Below are 21,963 nucleotides of genomic sequence, written 5' to 3' on the forward strand. Positions count from 1 at the left end.
TAAAACGTCTTAAATGTAGAGCAACAGTGTCTTTGGTGGCCAAACATTCATACGCCATTATATAATTATTATCTTCAATGACATAAATACCTCTGTTCCAAAGCATACCTTTAAAGATGGTCACCCTTGTGAGGCCATACCACCAAATCAGCTTCATGTTTAAAACCTCACAGAAGCACGAAGTTAGTGTTGAAGCGCAAAAGTCCAATAACTGTAAGGGGGGTATGCAGTGAGTTCCTAGAGAGTGGCGCGTACTGCTGGGGTTAACTGTGATGACGCAATACACATATCCAGAGCTTCTGTTGAACCCCGCCCCTTTCACATTTCGTCACAGGGAGAGGCGGGATCTGTAAGCTTCGCTGATCACACCCTACCCTGTGACGAGATGGGAAGAGGTCAGAGGCGCAACTAGAGCCAAATTTCGGGGGGTGGCTGAGCAAAAGTTTCGGGGGGGGGGGGCTGAACTTTAAGCAATAGGCAGAGTGGAGCTGCAGGGGCTCTTAGAAGGGGTAAAACAACAGCAAGGCCTCATTAACATGCAAACGGTCTTTAAAGACCTGTGAAGTGCTCGGGTGCGGCTGCTTTTTTGCCCGGGAAGGTGTCTCATCCCGGGCTGCCACACACGACGGGAAGGGGGGGGGGCTGAAGCCCTGTGAGTCCAATGGGTGTGCCGCGCCTGGAAGAGGTGGTGAGCATCTTCACAGTTTGACACAGCTTCGAGAAACACGGGGCTTAAGCCTATCACGCCCGGGCTGTATTCAATAAGTGAGGCAGTCAGTGCTTAATTTGAGCCAATGGTTTCCGGTGCTCGGCATTGGCACTTAATTGTCAACATCAGTGCTAGTAACTGCACAAGGTAGAGCTGTCTGGCTAATTTAGGGGTGACCACAACAACAGTCAATTATTAATTTAATAATCATTAAAAATGACTATTACTTGCCGCCCAGGGCATTCCTTTAGCTTTGGGGGCCTGGCATAGTCCTCACTGTCACACTTGTAGGAGTGTGATGGTTTGTAGTTGTGATGTTACATACATTGGCAGCAATGGCGAGGCTGCACCATCTTACAGGGGATGTGGTCCTAAAACCTATTAGGCTTTAGAGGGCCAGGGCTGAAGAAAGGTGGGCCTGGCATAAAATACGACAGGCAGCACATGTGCTCTAGTGCATGTGTGACAATGCTGCTAGCATTTCCGGGGGGGACATACCTAATAAAAACAAGCATTTGCAATGCAATCGGTCTCGCCTTTGGGACCTTATAAGTTTTTATCCATGCAGCACATTATGCAGTAGCGGCTCCTCGAGGGAGTGGGGTGGGGCGGTGCGGCGGGGAGGGACATGGTGGGGGTAGTAAACTCCGGCAACAAAATAGTTTTTGCAACAACAACAACAAAAAATAATGTTGTCAAGTCCCATATTTGGGACCAAGACGGAAATTATGATCTTAGGCCATGCGCCCCCTGCAAATTTGGATGCGATGTGGCCCAGCTGTCTTGGCCCCTCCCCGGCCCCCAAGACTCAGATTAAAAGTCTGGGTGTATGGTTTGACTTCAACCTAAATTTCACAGCCCAGGCACGCAAAGTGGCTGCCAGCTGTTATGGCCTCCTCAAGATGCTGAGGAAGATTCTTCCCCTTCTCCCGTTCGAGGCGAGGCGTTTGCTGGTCCAAGCCTTGGTTCTTTCACGGCTGGACTATGCAAATGCAGTTTATGTGGGAGCGCCTTTAAGAACCATAAAGAATCTTCAGATGGTCCAGAATTGTGCAGCTCGCCTTCTCATGAATATCCCGTATCGCAGCTCGGCCAGGTTGGCCATTAGGCAGCTGCATTGGCTTCCAATTCGGGAGAGAATTAGGTTCAAGGCTATGCGTATTATTCACAAGTCGCTTGGGGGTACTGGTCCTCCTATAATTCAGCCCATGGTGCAGTTATACTGTCCCAACAGAATTCTTAGATCTAGCAACAAACGACTTCTTGTTGTTCCTCGGGCAAAACGGGCAAGGATGGGGGGGCGCCGGTTTCCTTACAATGCGGCAATGTTCTGGAACCAGCTCCCACACCATATTCGTCTCGAGCAGGATTATCTTGGATTCAGGAGGCAGTTGAAGACTTTTCTCTTCCCGTAAGTAGCAGTGAGTGATTAGATGTCACAGGAAGCGCTGGGATGCCCTCGGGTAGCCATGCGCTATACAAGTATGTATTCATTCATTCATATTTCAAATTTTACATGGCAGTGATCCAGAGGCTAAAAACTGAATGTCCGTGGAGGTGATATAGAAAATGTCTGCTTTGACACCAGTGGCTTTTTAGGGAGCTGGAAAGTGTTATAGGTATACAATTATTTGTTGTTTTGTCTGCCAAATAATGTTGAATACTACCTAGTAAATTGTGGTGTTTTCGGGAGTTGCCGAATCTTAGCTTTGTATTTAATTGTGGCGAATAACCTACACTAATGTGAATGGAGCAAGCCGTTAAGCAGGAGGACCAGAGTGATATATACACGCCTGCAACACTATCACAAATGTGTCTATAATTCGAGAATTCATCTAGTTGTGATATGACTAGTCGCCTGTGATAAAATTACACACCTCTTGTACTATAGGAGATATAGGGCATACAATTCCTAATCCATGCCGCTAGTCATTTTGTGTGCATTGGAGGGCTAGATGTCTTTATGGCTATTAACACCAAAGGAGAATGGGATGATGTGCTTCCCAGTGGCAGGACTGGGGGAGGAACGGGTGCATTAAAGAGTGGAAGCACAACGGAGGGCCCCAACGGGAGAGGTTACAGGTATGTGATTGATGGGTCCCTTAGAACCTAATTCCGCCATTTCGCATGCCTGCCTTTTGGTATGCAAAAAGCGGGTGGGACACTTCACTCCAGGGAAGGGGCGCAAAAGTTACCTTTTGTTTGACAAAGGAAGGGGGAGGGTACTTGAGGGGGTTTGGCGTTAACAGTGCTACGAGTTGCTGATGTGTATGTAATCCCCTTTTGAAGCCAAGGCAGTGGGAGTTATGGGTTGTTTCCTTACAGAAATAATACGTAGGCGGTTGGTGTATTGATATCCTACTATGAATCTTCCCCGAAGTTTGAGGACAGCGGCGAATCTCAGGTAAAATTGCACAAATAAGACAGTATATAAAAATAGACAAACGTCGATTAGCTGTTGACTGCCCACCATCAAGATTATCCCATCTATAAAAAAGAAGGGGAAATAACAGGAATAATAAACCAATTAAAACTTGCCTGAGGCTGGGCAGTGGGGAGGGCATTATAAAGAAGTTTTTAAACGGGTACTGTGTGAAGCTGGACAGATCACTGGTAATGCCCATGTCTTTGTGCGGAGTTTAAATTAGGATGCAGGGGCTAACACCTCCGGATATCAGGGGGACCAGAAGCTCTGCAAAGAAAACAAGTATCGCTATGTTGGTTCGACGCAGCTCGCTTACATGTTTCAACCTTGGTGATAATAAAGCAGCAACCAGGGCCGGACTGGGTACGAAAACCGGCCCTGGCAAAGTCCTCGGCCGCCCCCTCCCCTCCCTCGTGGGGGGGGTGGGGGGGGGGTTGGGGGTGCCGCCGAGCTCTTTGCCCGGGCCGATTTTGTTACAGGGCCGATTTTGCAAAAACGGCCCTGTAACAAAAACGGCCCCCAGGGGCCCAAAACCGGCACCCACCCGTGCGGCGCACCGGGTGATTGCCCGGTGCCCGCTACGGCCAGTCCGGCCCTGGCAGCAACTAGAAGCCACCCTCAGCATCCATTCTAGAACGGTTTAATCAACTTGTGCTCCCAGAACAAATGCCGACGAGGGAGGGGCTGCAATCCGACGCGGTAGAGAGTGCTGAAGTGTCCGAGGTAGAGCAAGACCAATGTTACACCATGCAGGACAGGAGGGAGCTGAGCGGTGTGATCCTGTGCTCAGACCGGATGTATACCCACGGGGAGAACCTCTTCCACTGCCTGCTGGTGGCGTTTATGCAATGTAGTGGCGTTTTTTTTTATGTGCCTGGTGGTGTTTCTATGCAGAGCGTTGCTATCAACAGTGCAACAGGCGCAGTGTCACCAGAGCATTTGGGGCCCAATGAACCCCAAACATGGCCGCATTTTTCTATTTACCCAGGGGGCAAAGGCCTCCATTTCCTTGCATGCTTTGCCCAAGCCTAGTCCGAGCTGAAATGGACTGCGGGCTGTGATTGGCCCAAGATTCCCTTGCACAGCGAAAGCCAGCATGAGGAACTGGATGTCCCCTTAGAAGAAAGAAGGTACCACTGATGGTGGAAAATCAGATGATCAGTTACACAGGGGTTCTCAGGGATCCAGCTGTGGCATGTGGATTTCATCACATCGATAAATGGATCAGTTAGATACGTCGCTGTATAGGTGTCAGCTGGAGAGATTGCAAGGGAATTTCTGCTGATGGGATACTGATATGGAAGTGGTTAATTTGAGGCGGTGCTTCCGTGTGCGGCCCCGTCACACTCATATTTTGGGACTAGCACTTATTAGAGAGAAAGAACGAGAAAAACACTAACAAAAAGAGGGGAGTTGATGTGGCGCTACTGCTGACTTTGGAACTGGGACACCAGGTTCTAGTCTTGGCGTTCACTCAACATCCTGTGATTGTGGGTAAATCACTTAACGTCCCTGTGGCCTGTGCCTGAAAACAACAGAACAAAATCAATGTGTCCTTGTGTAATGTAAAGGGTGCTTGTTTAAAGCGCTCCTATAACGTTGGGTCCAGATTGGGCAATATAAAACTTCAAAAAAAAAAGGGATGAAAACGAGTCAATGACATAAAGGGGCAGGGAGAGTATGTCAGTGGAAGAAAGTGGCAGAGGTGAAATATGACCTTAATATTAGGCCCCAACAGCCAGCTTCAAGAGACCACTGGAATCAACTGGAAGTTTCTCCACAGCAGATCAGTATATGCCCAACACCTCCTGCAGCAGCGCTAGGATCAAAGCGAAATTAACTGTAACTGGCCAATAGCGTTTTCACCCGGGTGAATATAGATCTGACGTTTCTCTGCAGTTAGACCCAGCCTGTAATCTGATCTCACGTGAAAGAAGGGGCGCACCCGCGTTTTGTCATCAAGTGGTGAAATTAGGACAGTTTGTGTTTCAATGTGCACATTGTATGTAAAGTGATCCGGTTATAATGTGCGCAAAACCTGTGTTTTATAGCGCTCACATCAGCTGAGCATCCAGGCGCTTCATTAGCAGGAGATGTCCATTTGGGGGCCTAAATTAAGGACCATTAAACTTTTCTGAAATTAGACTGGATTTGCACCAAAATATGCCGGGACTGGAGTATATAAAAATTGTATTTTCGCTCCGCTGCCGCAGTCTGTGTCACTGGCATTGCCTACAGCCGGTTCGAGTTCAGGTCTTATATATGTGGATGGACATCTCGGGACGTGCCATGGGATTCAAACACAGAACCTGAGCACATGTATGTGCTATTGAACAAGGCACGGACTGTTACTAGGAGCGCGAAAAATCTGCAGCCTATCAGCTTCACATCACCACCCGGTGTGACCGAGAGTGCACCCTTGCACGGGGCCAAGGAGCGGACATCAAAACTCCAATGGCATGCAGACAATAACAATGTAAAGCCATGATTCAAACCGCTAATCTCACCGGTCAGGTGGCATGCTCGCGTAATGCCCGAGGAAAAGGCAGTGTGGTGCCGTTAATTAAAACTACTTATGAAACCAACCGAAGCGGCAGTGGTAATGCTCAAGCGCACAGATAAACAAAGTCCGAGAAGCAATGTGCTAAGCGTGCCATGCTGCAACTTTCTCTTCTTGCGTTCTGTGCTAAACCAGCCGCTTCACCAGAAATGTAACTTTAAATATATTCCTCACAGACATGCATGTCGTCCTTTTGTTCGATAAATGCCGTAGCAATGTGGGGCCGTTAATCCAACTGTTTGTCAAGCTGACAAAAGCGGTGGCAGGATTACATAAATGTGCAGGCAAACTGACTTAAAAAAAACTCGCGGTTGCGAGGTCGGAACCCGCCATGCTTGACTTTGTCCTGTTTCCTTTCGCTACTTGTGCTGTCTCTGAATTCCGTCGTTCTATGCGCATGTGTTCTGGACAGGATAGGACAGGTCAGGCAAAATATAGTGCAAACTCACCCAGCCAATCCCAGGAGAAAACAAGCATTTACAAATGCAACAGGACTCATAATTACGGGAGACCTATTGCATTGTAAACAAAGGTGCAGGCGTCCAAGAACTACGAACAGGAGTGGGGCAGTGGGGGGTGGTGGGCTGAGAAGTCACAGACTGCGGGAGGGAACAGGGGGAGGCAGGGGAACAAAAGTGTTTTTATAGCAAAGGGACCAATAGCCATGGAAGGAGAAAAATTACAACATGGCTGTCAGGAAGAGGGGCTAACAAGCCAAAAACAAGTGAGAATGCAGCAAATACAATGTAAGCCAATGAAAAAGATGAGTGGAAAGTGGGCGGAGCTTCCCCCCACTATACTGTATACTGCATGCCTCGCAAAGCGAGAAGTGCGTTGCACTGCAACGCTATGCGAGACCTAAAAAGATGTCAGAAACTGAGGAGGAGTGAAGATACTTAGCCCACTGAAAGGACCAACCACTGGCTAATGAATGCCCATTCACTTGTCAACAAACAAGTCGTCTGCCTAGAGGCAATCCTTTCTTTTGAGTTTCAGTTATATATATCATCGACACGTGCTTCTGTACTACTCAGCTATCATTTTATTTTACAGAACTAATATTTTTTGAAAAACTGTTTTTTTGCAGTTGCGCAAATAGATTACAAATTCACATCTAGCTCATGTAACTAGTGGTGCAATAACTGTAAGCTGCAGCATGTATCACACAGAGAATGTTCGGAAGAATGCGCCGACATGACAAAAGTTCTTGTGGTCCCAGGCCAACAAACTGAAGGTTTGAAATATGTTCTGTAGGAAAAAAGAGAATACACAGCAGACACTCATCTGGCGCCATTTAGTGGAAATGGCCTATTAGCTGCCTCATCATTAATAAAGACAGTTGCTTTGTTATTAAATTCTATAAATAAATACGTTGCAGCATGAGTGCAGGGCCTTTAAAAAGTGCAAGGCAGGGAGAATAATTAATCCTCTGCCTCCCACCTCCTGACAGGCCTGCCTTACTCTTCTAAATGTGACTCTGTACATTGCATAATGCACAGTAGCGAAGCAATGCATAGCTGCTCTGCAGTTCTCCTTAGTGAGACCTGTCTTGCCTACTACCAATGGCAATGGAATAAGGTGCCACCTGTCTTTTAGGACAGAGGAGCTCGCCACCTTTTTGCAAACATGAAGAGAGTCTACCAGGCTGAGCACAGGTCAATCATTCTTTATGTTGAGGTCAGGCAGACAGGCACTATATATGTGCTAAATGAACAGGCGCCTGGCTGCCCGAACTGAACTTTGCCAGGCTAAGGTTTTCACAGCACTGTTGGTGAGACCTCCTCAGCCCAGCCAAGGTCCCTCGAGGTCCTCCCCCTTATGACGAGCGGGCACATCACAGGTAGACTTGGAACTGGGCGCTTCGGTTTTAAGCCCTGAAGTGCCCAGGGTCGAGTGTCAATCAGTGACACCTCGTCACAGAGTCATGAGGGGTCAGCAACTCTCACTGACCCCATCCCACTCTGGGATGAGTAAGGGACTGCCACCTTCACTTGGCAGCAGTCCCAACCCTCCAGGCACCTCAGAGACTTCCCTCCCACCACCCAAGATCACCGCTGCAGCCTGGTCAGTTTTTCTTTATTTTTTAATGTTTGGTGCATGCATGTATGTATGAATGTATGTGCATTAGTGTGTGCGTTCTCTGAATATGTGTGTGCACGCGCTGGTGTATGGTGGGGGTATGTGTGCGTGCTTGTGAAGTAACATGCACGCAGATGGGTGAGAGTGTGAGTATGTATGTGTGTGCGTATATGGTGTGTGCGTATGTGCCCATTCTGGCCTCTGGTTGTTGATGGCTGTAGGAGGCTGTGACTGAAGGTTGGTGGCTGCCCGGCTTGTGCTCTACTGTATGTACCCACTTGTCAGGGTCGGTAGTGAGGTGAGCATGCCATAGGGAGCAGGTTCCATACACTGCCACTGATAGACAGCGACATCAGTTGCTGACCATACATGCTCAGATTCCTTGCATTGTGCAGGAGCTCTCTCATACACCAGCAACTCCTGAATGATAATAATGCATTTATACATATCTTTTTACATAAACCATGTTAGGCAGAGTGTACCAATCCCTTAGAGAATCCCCACACTTAGCCTTAGTCTTCTACAACGCAAGCTTCCTGACATCTAAAGGAGTGATCAAAGATATGACGTCAGTAGTGACTTAAAGCTTATGCACCCTGGAGGGGAGAGGAAAGATAAGAAAATGAGCATGTGCAGATTGGTCGAGCAGGAGACTTGGAAATTAAATGAATAAAAATGCAGCACTTAGCAGCAACTTCACAAACTGTATGGATGTTTGCCTTTTTAATTACAAACTTCAAGCATAACAGCACCTCAATATGAGGTGGGTTTACAAACTGAATTTAAACAGCGAATTAAACATAAAATATAGAGTGAACAAGCACAGAGTGGAGGGGTTACCTGCTCATGTTAGCTCTGAACAGACATGATCCGTAAAGATATCTGAAGCAACCCTTCCTTGGTTGTGAGTTGGGTAGCGGAAAGGAGTCAGGGCCAGACCGGGTGACCAAAAGCAACCCTGACATACATGCTTAAGCCAGGCCCGCTCTCTTCATCTCCTTGCACTCAAGCTCTCTTTCCTACCATCCTCTTCTCTTCCTTTGTAATTTCTCTCTAATTGCTTTCTCTGTACCTTCCCCTTCTCTCTCTCTTGAAGCCCTTTCAGCTGCAATAAGTCAGGGACCTGGAGAAAGTGTAAGAGGCACATGGGCTTTCAAAACCGGGCTCCAATGGCTCCAGCTCACCAGGGAAATGCCCGATGGAATAAAAAGCCTGTCCTGCCCGGTTGCTGATATACTGCCAACTACAAACCCCAATCCCCTCTCTCTCTTGCCCTTCCCCTACAATGCTGTATAGGCAGAGACGGGCCCTGCCCTTGCACCAGACCCGTAAAAAGAAAAATAAGGGAACCCCAATACTAGAACCAGGGGTAACTATATATTTTAGGAAAAACAGTGGTTTCTAAGTGGCCAAGAGGGTCCTAAGGAATACACAGGAAGTAGCGTTGGGGTGGTATTCAAACCGAATGCCTATAATTAAGTGGGCATATAGAGCATTAATGCCAGAAGGAACAGTTAAGTAGTTACTCAACAGGGACACAGGGGAGTTATATAACACACATTAATTCCCTATATGCCCACTTATTTATAGGCATTCGGTTTTAATACCACCCCAACGCTACTTCTTGCGTTTTCCTTTGGACCTTCTTGGCCACTTAGAAACCACTTGTACCACACCCTACCCCCCCCCCCCCCACCCGATGCCCATCTTTCGCACACAGTGACTTTTTTTCGAGGTTGGCAGGTCCCAAACATATGATAAACCTGACAGCTTTTGATGCACTAAATGGTCTTCAAATGTTCTATGTGTTCTTTATGTGTACTTTGTTAACTCAATGGTTGAAGGTTATAGCTTGTTTAAGTACAATGCTGTTTCTTTTCCATAACACTGGGCACAATACTTTAGAGTTTCTCTTTGTGATTATCGGTATAATCACATTAATCAAGGGAGGAGTTGTACATACAGTTAATTATTTATGAATGAAGTAGGCATGGCAGGGACCTGCCCAAATGGGCAGTAGAGTTCTTCACAGCTAACAGTAGATATACTATTGACAATAGAGTAAAATTATTTAAGAAGAAAAAAGGGAAGATGAGGGAGCAGATTCAAAAGCAAAGCGGGAGTCTATCAAGATGAGAAGGGTGTTCAATAGGCGGGTGGTGAGGGACTTCTGGAAGGTAATACATTTGGGCAAAAGCCACACAATAGGTTCATGGAGCAAAGCATGGGAAGTTTTTTTTCATGAGTCAAAATACTTTCGGCAATGGCATTTCCAGTAAAAGTTGTGTTTTGCTTCGTGTTTCACAGGAGCCTACTCCAATGTTCACTTTATCTTTTAGTTAGAAGGCTATGCTTAGTGGCTATCCTTAAATGGTATGCAACAGGTCTTAAATTTGATCTGGCCTCTAAAGCAATTCAGTTAAGGTCTTTTAGAATGTAGGTAATGTGATCTGTTTTCTGATCTCTAATAACTAGGCAAGTAACTGGTTGAAGGGGAAGCTTTCGTTTACGGGGAAATAGAATGCATGTGAAGGTAATCCGCCCAAGATGGCATTACTACCAAAAGGTGGGATACAATAAGTGCTTGAAAGTCCTGCACATGAACTGACAGTTAACCTCCTTAAGAAGATGAAGAGTTCATGGTAAATTTTGCGATTTGTGGTTGAAGAGTATGGTGTTGGTCACTGAATCCCCATGACTTTGCATATGAGACTAGGGTTGGGGAGATGCCCCTTGACAAAAGAGAGTTTTTAAAGGAGCTGGTAGAAGGAGCCTTTGGAAAAAAGAAGACAATCTATTTTGGAATGATTTAGTTTGAGAAAGAAGGATCGCATCATGTTCAGCTGTTTGTTGGGGCAGATGTCAGAGTTGCAACGTCTAATGGATTCAACACTCTTGGCTACAGCTATGTTTTTGGTGTCCATGTGTTTATGGATGTCTGTGCTGCCTCAATGTTTCACCACTCCCAGAGGGTCCTTGTAAAGGCCATAGAGGAAAAGTGAAAAAATTGAGTCTCAGGCACCCTACAAATTGTAAAGAAGAATGAAAGATTAGAAAGATTTCATCTATAGGACAGAAAAGAGGAAAACCATAACAGGTCTGCCAACTCTACCCAGAATCCCACCTATGTGGAAGCAATTCTCAGTAACGTCTATCGATTTACGGTACTGAAAGTGACTGAGAGTCCAAGAAGGACCAGAAGAAAGCCCTCACCATGCTCAATAATTTGAAAAGCATCATCCAGGAAGTGTAGATTGTCTGTCTCTATTCTGCATCACTTACTAAAGCCTGATTAACACATGGCAATCCATTTTGTTCTGTTTCTTCAGCTCTAATCAGAAGTTTGGGTTTGACATTTTCTCCATGTGTCTATGGTTTCCTGACACATCATTTTCTGGGGATCAGCTCTTTAGAAATCCAGACAGCAGTTTTTTAACTTGGTTAACTTCAGAGAGAAGACAGAGATCAATTGATTAGGTTGATCTGTTTTTAGTTGCAGTAGTTAGTGAGGTCTTCTGTGGTTTCTGGGATGAAGGGAGACATTGTGGTAAGGCACATTGGGGAGGGGTGTAGCAGGATGTTATCAAGATACCTCCTGAGAATTTTGGTAGGTGTGTTAGTTTGTAGAGGAAGTTGTGGGCGGTTCGGACTACCCATATTATCCAATTCTTTATATTTCACCTGCTCCTCCTTCCGGTAGCACTCTTACTAGAAGCTATGCTTGCTCTTTTTTTCATGCTGAGCGGCAAGACGAAACCTTGCATCTCATTTTAGAGAACTGTTTGATTCTCTAGATATAAAACGACATGCATTTGCATTGCAATAGGTCTCACATTTGCAAGAGTTTAAGTTACTGGCATTGTAAATGACAATGCCTTTTATCGATCTGTTTTGATAATTAACACATAAGTAAAAGGCATCACCTTCCTCACGGAAACCTGGATGAACGCCTCCTCAGCCCCCGACATTGCCATAGCCATCCCGGACGGCTACAAGATCACCCGGAAGGACCGCATCAACCAAACCGGAGGAGGAATCGCCATCATCCACAGTAACTCGATCAGCGTCATGACCAACACCGAGGACGCCCTCCCCTCCGCCGAACATCTACACTTCCAGATCCACACTGACCCCAAGACCACCCCCGGGACCACGCACACAATTCAGCGAAGCCATCGCCGATTTCATCAGTGCGCATGCCCTCATCTCCACAAACTACATTCTCCTGGGCGACCTGAACTTCCACCTGGAGACCAACAACGACAAGAACACCACCTCCCTACTTGAAAACCTCGCCGAACCTCGGACTAAAACAACTGGTGACCACCCCCACCCATCTCGCCGGTCACACGCTGGACCTCATTTTCTCCGCCAGCAACAACGTCTCCTTCAGCCACACCACCGGCCTACAATGGACAGACCACAGCTGCATCCACTTCACCTTCCAGAAGACCACATCCCACCACTGCCCACAACAGATCCCCCGCAGATGCTGGAGCAAAGTCACCACAGACCAGCTGACCACATCACTGAGCCAGAATCCACCAAACGACACAACTGACGCCAACTCCGCCACACGGAACCTCACACAGTGGATCAGTGACTGCGCCGACGCCCTCGCACCACTAAAAAACCCCTCCAGCAAGCCCAGCAACAAGAAAGCCACCTGGTTCACTGACTACCTCAAGAACACAAAGAAATCATGCCGAACCCTCGAGAAGACCTGGCACCACGACCAAACAACAGAGAACCTCACAGCTCTCAAGAATGCCACCCGCAAATACCACCAACTGATCCGCACCACCAAAAGGACCGCTTTCAACGCCTAGACAACAACGCGCACAACAGAAAGGAGCTCTTCAGCATCGTGAAAGAACTCTCCAACCCCAGCGCCAACTCCAATGACATCCCACCCTCGCAAGACCTCTGCGACTCCCTCGCCACCTACTTCCACCGCAAGATCGCCGACATACACGACAGCTTCGACGCCCAGACCCCACTACCAGCCACCGAGCCAACGCCCCCCACCGACACCCTCAGCACCTGGACCCCCGTCAGCATCGAGGACACCACCCATGTCATGAACACCATCCACTCCGGCTCACCATCAGACCCCTGACCTCACCACATATTCAACAAAGCAGACGCCGTCATCGCACCCCACCTCCAGAACATCATGAACAACTCCTTCTTGTCCGCCACCTTCCCAGAGAGCTGAAAGCATGCCGAGATCAACGCCCTACTGAAGAAACCCACAGCGGACCCAAAGGATCTCAAGAACTTCCGGCCCATTTCCCTTCTCCCCTTCCCAGCGAAGGTCATCGAGAAGACCGTCAACAAACAGCTGACCACCTTCCTCGAGGCAAATGGCTCCCTCGACCCTTCCCAGTCAGGCTTCCGAGCCAACCACAGCACCGAAACCGCCCTCATTGCAGCCACCGACGACATCAGGACCATGCTCAACAACGGGGACACCGCCGCCCTCATCCTTCTAGACCTCTCTGCCGCCTTCGATATCGTCTGCCACCGAACTCTAAGATCCCGCCTCCACAACGCAGGGATCCAAGGAAAGGCCCTGGAATGGATCACCTCATTTCTCTCCGACAGAACCCAGAGAGTCCGCCTCCCTTACTTACGGTCCGCGGCAACCAAAATCATCTGCGGCGTACCCCAAGGCTCCTCACTCAGCCGACCCTCTTCAATGTCTACATGAGCCCCCTCGCCGCCATCGTACGCAAACACAACCTCAACATCATCACCTATGCCGACGACACCCAGCTGATCCTCTCCCTCACCAAAGACCCAGCCACTGCCAGAATCAACCTCCAGGAAGGAATGAAAGACATCGCGGAATGGATGAAATACAGCCGCCTAAAGCTAAACTCATACAAAACGGAGGTCCTCATCCTGGGAACATCACAATCTGCCTGGAACGACTCCTGGTGGCCCACTGCGCTGGGCTCCCCACCGACACCCATGGACCACGCACGCAACCTAGGATTCATCTTGGATTCCTCGCTCACCATGTCCAAACAAGTTAACGCCATCGGTCCGCATGCTTCAACTCCCTGCGCATGCTTCGAAAGATCTTCAGGTGGATCCCCACCGAAACGAGAAGGACGGTCACCCAGGCCCTCGTCACCAGCCGGTTGGACTACGGAAACGCCCTATAAAAAGGAACCACAGCAAAACTTCAGAACAGACTCCAGCGCATACAGAACGCATCCGCACGCCTCATCCTGGACATCCCCCGACACAGCCACATAACCGCCCACCTGAGTGACCTGCACTGGCTCCCCGTCAACAAAAGAATCACGTTCAGGCTCCTCACCCACGCACACAAAGCACTCCACAACGCCGGACCCGTATACCTCAACAGACACCTCACGTTCTACACTCCAACCCGCCAGCTCCGCTCCGCAACCCTCGCCCTCGCCGCCATCCCATGGATCCGCAGAACCACCACTGGAGGAAGATCGTTCTCCTACCTGGCTGCCAAGACATGGAACTCCCTCCCCGCCCACCTATGTCTGACCCAGGACCACATCACCTTCAGGAGACACCTCAAGACCTGGCTGTTCGAGCAGTAGCAGCACCGCCCCCCCTCCCCCCAGCGCCTTGAGACCCTCACGGGTGAGTAGCGCGCTCTATAAATTTCTTGATTGATTGATTGCTATTTACAATGCCAATAGCTCACGCTCATATAAATTCAAGACCTATTTCATTTCAGAGAAGTTTCCGCCATTGTCCCGGGCTGCTTAGAAAGTGAAAGCACTCATGGCACACTGAATGTTGCAGGAAAGCATGTTGTGCTTGCATTTGGAAAAACTCATTAAAGAAAATAGTGCTTACTGGCTAAATATGACCTACAGTGTAACAACAGAAGTAAAAGGGGCAGTCCTCATGGGAGGTTACACATGAAGACAAGGCGGTACTAAGGAGGGACTAACAAGCATATTATCGAATCATAAGCCAGCATTTGCGAAGTACAATGACACGAACCAATGACAAATATGGGCGGAGAGTGGGCAGGGCTTCAAGTCCATACTCAAATACTGCCTGCCTCACAGAGCATCGCATGCGCTGCCCAGGCTCGACCTAAAAAAGGGTCTCACTCTCTTCACACTAAACTGAGCATAAGGCTGAATCTTTTGAAAAAATCTCTGAATGGTATTAACTAGCTAACATGTACTTACTCTAACCTAATGATTTACTGTTTTTTATGGGCCATATTAATGCAATGCCTCCACTTTGGTGTTAGCTAAAACATTTTTTTGACTTGTGTGGCATTTGGTGATTTATATTCTAATGGGAAAAAGACATCAACGCTAAACCAATAAGAACACAGTGCTGTTCTAACAAACAACGGTCCAGCCAATGATTTTGCGACTTGACATCTGTTCATTTGACTTTTAACTCAACAACTGAAAATGAACTGGCCACAGTAGTTTGCTGGGCTCAAATACAATTATTTACAAACCTGAAGTTCTCTCCTTTATTTTACACCTCAGGATATCACATTACTGGACAAACCTATAAACATTAGTCAAATGGGCTGGATATGCTGATCAATCATATCTCCCATTTTGAGGATACGACTGCAGAACATTGTTGTATCACCCTTTACACACAATTCCCAATTATCGTGATTAATGTGTTTTTTTTCTGCAGGACTTTGGTGTCTCTGTATTTTCTCAAGGACAAATATGGGGAGATTAGAGTGTGCTCTAGGTTATTTTATTTTTGCATTTAGCACACCATTTTTCTTTAGTCACACTTCCATTTCAGTATTTAGGGGCCCATTAGGATGGCGGGCGGATTGCACCCACCGGGCCGGCGGTAGCCACTGGCGGCTCAACGGGGGCGATCCTCCCGCCATCCATGCCTGATTGACCCCCCGCCCTATTAGGATGGCTGGGGGGTCCGCGGCAGACGGGAAGACTGTCCGCCACTTTTCCGCCGGTCGACTCATCGACCGGGCGGAAAACGGGCACAATATGGTGGCGCTGTCTGCAAGACACTGCCATCCATATTGTGATGCAGGTGGTGATTTGCATTTCCATGTCAGCGTTGCCACCATGGGAAGGCATGCGGTTCCTTCTGTTGGGGGCCCATTGCGGGCCCCCAGGGTGTTGGGGGGGTGGGGGGTACACATGGGGGGTACACATGGTACCACCCCTTATTGCCATGCACTACGTGGCAGGCACCACGTGGTGCCTGCCATGTAGTGCACGGCAATGCTGTGCAAAGTCCTTTAACATTGTGAGCGGGTCTGCAGCCAGCAGATCCACCCGCAATGTTAAAGGGCCAGGATGCGCCCGCCCATGTTTAATCACTTTAGTTACACCTATGGATAAAGGGATAACTCCCGTTCTTCAGTGAAGAACACAATTGTGAAACGTGACGGGTCAACAAAATTACTAGATAACTGGGTTTCTGCTGTCATCCAAAGTTTTTTTCGTTTAATGATGAAGGGAGTTGGATTAAAACAAATTATTTTTTGGTTCCAACTATTCAAAGGAAGGCCTCAGGTTGTCATGTGTCCCTCGGAGGCCTCTCAGGATCGGCTCCTTGCTCAAATGGGTCCACCTATTGACACCCTTAATTCCGAGTTGCTATCATAGCACGGAAGCTTAAGGTGGTCAATCGGGGGAAGGAAAGGATGGGGACAGCGGGGAGGGAGACCTGTAAATACAAAAGAGATATTCAAACTACTTGGTACACACACCTTTACATAACCAACAACCTTTAGGGTAAACCCTTCTGTCCAAGATACCTGTAAAGAAAAATAACTTCCGTCTAGGCTCTAACTATGAAGGCTGATGCAGGCTTTTCAATGGTCCCCAAGCATTACCCTGGGAGTGTGCACGTCGTGGATTCTATAAGGCACAAGATGCTTAACTAGAAATAGAAACAACGGTCAGACTTTTACACAATATGAACCATGCAGTTGTTTTCCTCTTACTTCAGCACCCCCTCTTACCCACCATGCTCTTGGTTAAGTCGGGCTTCACAAGGGCGGAAGGTGTAATTTCCACCTCTCACTGTTCCCCCCTGCTACAAGACGGGCAACAAAACACACGGCACTCTGGTTAACATGAATAGTGGATACTGCCAAGCACTGTGATTGACGACTTGGTTAACTCACACTGCACACAATCTGTATTCATAAACAAGGTTTTTGTACTCCCAGCGTGTTACGTCACACACATTCAGTATTCATGAACAAGGTGAGTATTCCCAGCGTGTTACGTCACACACATTCAGTATTCGTGAGCAAAGTGAGTATTTCCGGCGTGTTACGTCACACACATATAATACTTCGTAAAATGTCTTAAATACCACCTGGTATGTTTGCGGCAAAATCAGGCTTGTTTCAAATGCGCCTTCAGTTATTACCAATGAACTGTCTACCAGTACATAGATGCGCGTTATAGTTTTCCTAGATGCAAAACACTTGGTAGCTCCTCAAGCAGAGACTGTAATGAACGAGGGTGTCACCGACACCCTTACCGCACTCCAACAATATCCCTGGTCGATCTCCGAGCCTCCGGATCGCCCACTCAATCAGAATAATCTGCGGCGTCTTACCCGACGCCGCCGGCTTTCATAGCCTGATGGGAGTTTCTCCCTTCACTTCCGGTGGGTGCGGAACGTGGCGCTCGGGCTGATGGGAAAGGTAGTTCTTTGGCGGCGCTTGAGGGTTTTGACCGGTTTCTCTTTCCCAGCCTGATTGTAACTGTCGTAATACGGCAATATAGGTTCCCCAGCTTGCCTTCTTTGGCTGCGGGATGTGTATAGCGGGGGCCGGAGCCAGGTACGTGACACAGGTAACTTATACAATATAGGTCACCACAGGGGTTAAGTTGTTTGAAGAACTTTACCCAGGGTACCTGTAATGAACTACGACACTTTAGTCTTTGCTGCCTCTGGGCTGCCCATGTTTCTATCTCTTTTGTTTCAGTGGGGGGATTCCCCTGCTGAAACTGGTTCCTGGGTGTGCTCTGCCCTGGAGCACCTGGTTCCTTTCAGAGTGAGGGGCAGGGTCGTTAGACGCTCAGCAGGAGGTGGAGCCTTCTTTGTGCTGGCAGAGGCAGAGTCCTCAGCCTGGCCAGCAGGGGGTGGAGCCAGCATTGTGCTGGAAGAGGCAGCCCTACTCAAACCCAGGGGCTACTCCTCCCACCCATCTAAAGCAGATCTCCCTATTCACCCTGCTGCTGACTCATCCAGACTCCTGGAGCCACCTAGCCCATCACATGACACCAGTCAGCCAATCTGCACACAGGCACACAGAAAGGTTAAACAGGAGAATAGCTACTTTCTAAAAAGTGCTATTCTCACACAGTGAATTTAAAAACCATCTTGCTATAAAGATGTATAATTAAATTCTGAACACAAAGATACCAAACTTGGATTTTCTATCTTGCCTTTAGGGGAAGATAGGCATGTAAACAGCCTCCCCCATTCTGTCCTATGGGCAAGATAGCCTCTCAGCAGTGAAAAACGAAAATGGCTGTAATTCACTACCAGGGCATGTTACACACCTCAGTACATGCCCTACCTTTCAGATACACTGCACCCAGCCCAGGGGGGTACCTAGGGCCACCATAGGGATGCCTGACATGTACAGAAAGGGAAGGATAAGGCCTGGTCAGTGGTTGCACTGGCCAGGTCGACATGGCAATCCTGGACTGCACATAGGCACTGCAAGCAGGCCTAAGACATCATTTTAGGGCTACTCCTGTGGGTGGCACAATCAGTGCTGCAGCCCACTAGTAGCATTTGAATCACCAGCCCTGGCACACTCAGTGCACATTACTAGGGGCTAACAGGTGAAACAAATATACCAATCATGGATAACCAATCAATATAACAATTTACCAAGGGAGCACTTGCACTTTGACACTGATCAGCAGTGGCAAAGTGCCCAAAGCATCTAAACCAGCAAAAACGAAATCCAGCATAGCATCAAAAATACAGGAGATAGAGGCAAAAAGTCAGGGGTAACCACGCCAAAGATGCCAGGTCTAACAGGTTTCCATCTTAATGAGAACATGATCTGAGAAGGCATTTGCTATATGCTCATATTTACTGACTTCCAGATTATGGGAGGTTAGAAAAAAATCTAGCCTTGATGACGAGTCATACTTTGCTGAATAGCAAGAGTACTCACGTTTAGTCGGGTTGTTGAGCCGCCAGTAGTCTAAAATACCTAAATCTATCTTACAACTCAACAATACAGTACATACTTGTGGTTTGTTTTGCCTTCTGTCAGGATGGGTCAGTTAAGTGCTAGAGCCCGTTCTGTAGGCAGTAGAAGTCTTCGTTACCTGTGTGCCAGGATGCGTAGAGCCATTCCAGTCAAGCAAGTGGCATTGTGGCTTCGATTGTATACCGCGCTCAAGTCGCGGAAATTCAAGATGGCCGCCGCTAAGGAGTAAGTGGTTGGCGGTCTAGTTTTTTAGCAGCTTTACTCTCTGCAGCTGTCTAGCTCGCGCTCCTCGTTAGCGCGGCGCACTTCAACCGTTTTTCTGAGGAGCACAGGCAGCTTTTGTTCCCGCTGCCAATTTTCCTGAGCTTTGAGTAGTTTGGGCAATTTTCAGACATTCTTTTATCTATCGCTACTATATATATATATATATATATATAGATATAATAGTACTTACCAACTGAATTGAAGAAAAGTAACCAGTAAAGAAGGAAAAGACGATAAGAAAGACTAAAATCATATGAGGAGAGTGTTAAATACAGTTTATAAATACTTATTGGAATCTTTAATAAAGAAAGAGAAAGGAAGGGCTTCGCAAACTGGTGATACAGGTAACGGAGAATTCAGGTAGAAGAAAGATGCAAATGATAATACTCTACTGTAAAATATAATTTCTCACCAGTATTTAATGTTGCAGGAGATTACTGAATTGCACACAATTTAGCGAGGCTAGAGCAACATATCTCCTTACAAGACACATAAGAGAGCAGCAAGGCGCTGTGGATAAACAGGTATTTACGGAAGGTACTGTAAGGATAGTTAAGTTGAGTAAGAAGTGGTTGTTATATTCTGCCTTTGGTTTTAGGTCTTCCAAGAGATACAGCACAAGACCAGTACAAGAGGAGTGAAGCAGTGCAGTCTCTCTTTTCTCTTCCAACTCCCCTTTCCCCCTCTCTACTTCTCGTGAATATAATATTCATGGTAGTGGGGTAGGGGATTGAGGAACTGTCGTCTGCTCCTGTGGAACATCCAAGTTCAGGCCAAGGTACTTGACAGATTGAAGTGCCCGCGAAACGATTTCCACCTGAGCAGAATGGCAGAGGGGATAGATGTCAAGGCATTAGCAGCCGTGTTAGACAGTATACAAAGACAGTTGAGTGATTCCATGGAAGAGAATAAGTCTCTTAGAGAAGAGGTTAAGAAGTCACAACAGGAGGCCCAGATTATTAGACAAAGATTTGATGAGTTTGCAGGGGGTACCAGTTCTGGAGACAAGGAAAAAAGTCCCCATCTTTTTCCCCCGCCCCCTCAGCAGCAGAGTTAACGACACAGGTTGTTCATGCCATTTCATCAACTATTCCTTTAGCTGCTCCAGAGAGGTTTAGTGGGGATCCCCATAAGGCCCAGATTTTCTTGACACAATGCTCCTCACATTTTTTATGTATACCCATAATATTTAAGGAGGATCAGTCTAAGGTGGCTTTCGTATTGTCCTACCTGAGCGGAGATGCTGCTGCCTGGTCAATGCCATTGGTGAACAATAATGATCTCATTCTATATGATTTCGAGAAGTTTAAAAATGAGTTTTTACGAATCTTTGACAGACGATCCATCTCACAAACAACTGATAACGAATTTTTAGATCTAAAGCAAGGCAATAGAGAATTGGTAGCTTACTTAGCTCAATTTAATAAGTTGATCGTTGAAACCAGCTGGCCTGAAGCCAAGAGAGCCGCCATCTTCTATAGAGGGCTGAAAGATGAATTAAAGGATGGGCTGGCAGAAATTCCAAGGAGACCTACAGAAATCTCTGAGTTAATCGACTTAGTTCTGCAGATAGACCAACGCCAGTCAGAAAGAAGAGGTGAACGCAGGAAAGAAGTTAGAAGTTTTCCACCACGATTTGATAGAATTAGGTCTGAAAACTTAAAATCAAAGGAAGCGATTTCAGAGGAAGAGCCTATGCAAATTGGTTCCATTCGAAGTCCTTTATCAAAGGAAGAAAGAGAGAAGAGGAGATTGGGCAAGCTCTGTATGTATTGTGTATCCTCAGGTCACTTCGTCAAGGATTGTTCAAAGAAGCCCAAGAATAATACATGGGTAAAAGACAGGCTCCACCAGTAGAGAAAGTTGCCCTGGTGGAAGCGAATCTAAAGACAACTTCCGATGCACAACGTTTAGCAAATACTTTGCAATTTTCGGCTCCTCATTTAATCCTTGGTGGTTTTATTCGTTTTGGGAATTTAGTTGTTGACAAGATTTCTGTGATGATCGATTCTGGAGCTACCGGAAACTTCTGTGATATTGGATTTGCAAAGTCATTAGGAATTGAATTCCTCAGGAAAGATAGGCCAGAATCTGTTCGAGCAGTTAATGGAACCAATCTGTCTTCGGGTCCCATAGTATTTGAAACGGAAGAAATTTACTTGAAGGGGCCAAGTCATCATGTAAGTGTTTTGAAGTTCAGTCTCATTGACGCCCCGCAATTCCAGCTCATCTTGGGGTTGCCGTGGCTTACAGAACATAATCCGAAGATTGATTGGGCTAAGAGATCGATAGTCATGGATTCAGACTATTGTAAGAAGCACTGCCAAGGTAGGATTGGAAGAGAGTTTCTTACCTCACCATCTACGCTTTTGGCTAGTCAGATCAGTTCCATCTGTTCTGTGGAGGTACAAGAAATTCCAAAGGAATACTTTGATTTGGCTGCAGTATTCGATGAACGGGAAGCCCAGAAATTGCCCCCTAATCGGGACTACGATTGCAGAATTGAATTGATACCAGGGGCTTCTCTACCCTGTAGTCGGATACATGCCCTCTCTGAGGTTGAAAATCAACATTTGAAGGACTATGTGGAGAGATATTTAGCTAATGGCTTTATTCGTCCGTCTCAGTCGCCTGTATCCTCTCCACTTTTCTTTATTCCAAAGAAAGATGGCAATTTGAGAATGTGTATAGATTATCGAGCACTTAACTTGGTG

This window comes from Triturus cristatus, chromosome 10 (assembly GCF_964204655.1).
Source record: "Triturus cristatus chromosome 10, aTriCri1.1, whole genome shotgun sequence".
Taxonomy (NCBI): Eukaryota; Metazoa; Chordata; class Amphibia; order Caudata; family Salamandridae; genus Triturus; species Triturus cristatus.